The sequence below is a fragment of the Myotis davidii genome, unplaced genomic scaffold (genome assembly GCF_000327345.1).
Source record: "Myotis davidii unplaced genomic scaffold, ASM32734v1 scaffold1844, whole genome shotgun sequence".
Taxonomy (NCBI): Eukaryota; Metazoa; Chordata; class Mammalia; order Chiroptera; family Vespertilionidae; genus Myotis; species Myotis davidii.
The window spans coordinates 151,806-152,664 of NW_006294716.1; the positions used below are offsets into that span (position 1 = coordinate 151,806).

The 859-nt window shown below is 46.9% G+C and overlaps 1 protein-coding gene across 1 annotated transcript in view; it reads left to right on the forward strand.

The window, feature by feature from the left end:
* MYO7B (myosin VIIB) overlaps positions 1-859 on the forward strand; it is an 81,747-nt gene that overhangs the window by 48,746 nt on the left and 32,142 nt on the right.

Below are 859 nucleotides of genomic sequence, written 5' to 3' on the forward strand. Positions count from 1 at the left end.
GTCAGCTCTGGTCTCAACTATGTGTTGATATTCTCCTCCAATTGTCTTAGAGCCGTGGTCGGCAAACTCATTAGTCAACAGAGCCAAATATCAACAGTACAACTATTGAAATTTATTTTGAGAGCCAAATGTTTTAAACATAAACTATATAGGTAGGTACATTGTTATTAACTTAATTAGGGTCCTCCTAAGGCTTAGGAAGAGCCACACTCCAGGGGCCAAAGAGCCACGTGTGGCTCGCGAGCCGCAGTTTGCCGACCACGGTCTTAGAGAATTTATGAGTTTGGGTTTATGAGGTGGTCGGTTTTGGAGGTAAGAAAAAAAACTCTTTGACTCAGTTCCCTGGTCAGTAAGAAGGTAACACTTGAATTTCAGTTCAGGTTTAGCAAATCAGCAATATTACTGCCTTCCTCACCCTCACCATGTCCAGAAGGCTCTCCAGGCCCACAGATCTGGTCTCTGTACTCTCCGTCTGCTTATCACCAACATAGAAAGGACTGGAAACCCAGACATGATGCAAAAATGGGAGAACAGCTGACCCATGAGAACAGGGGCTGTGGACACCTTCGAGGAAGCTAATGAGGCAGGGACATGTGGCTCGGAAGCCAGACCTTGCTAACACTGGTCTCGTCAGCAGCCAGCATCAGGCCAAGCTGTTGTCAGCCAATGGTCATTGGTACCAGTTCAACACCAACAGGCATTCCCCATGTTAAGTGTGGTGAAAGGAAACTTCATTCAGTGCAAACAGCACAATTGTGATACAACACAGCTGTAGACCAGCACAGCTCAACAGTGTTACCCCTCAATTATACAATCGTATGGCTCTGAGGCAGCCCTAGGGTGAGAACCCCCACCCACC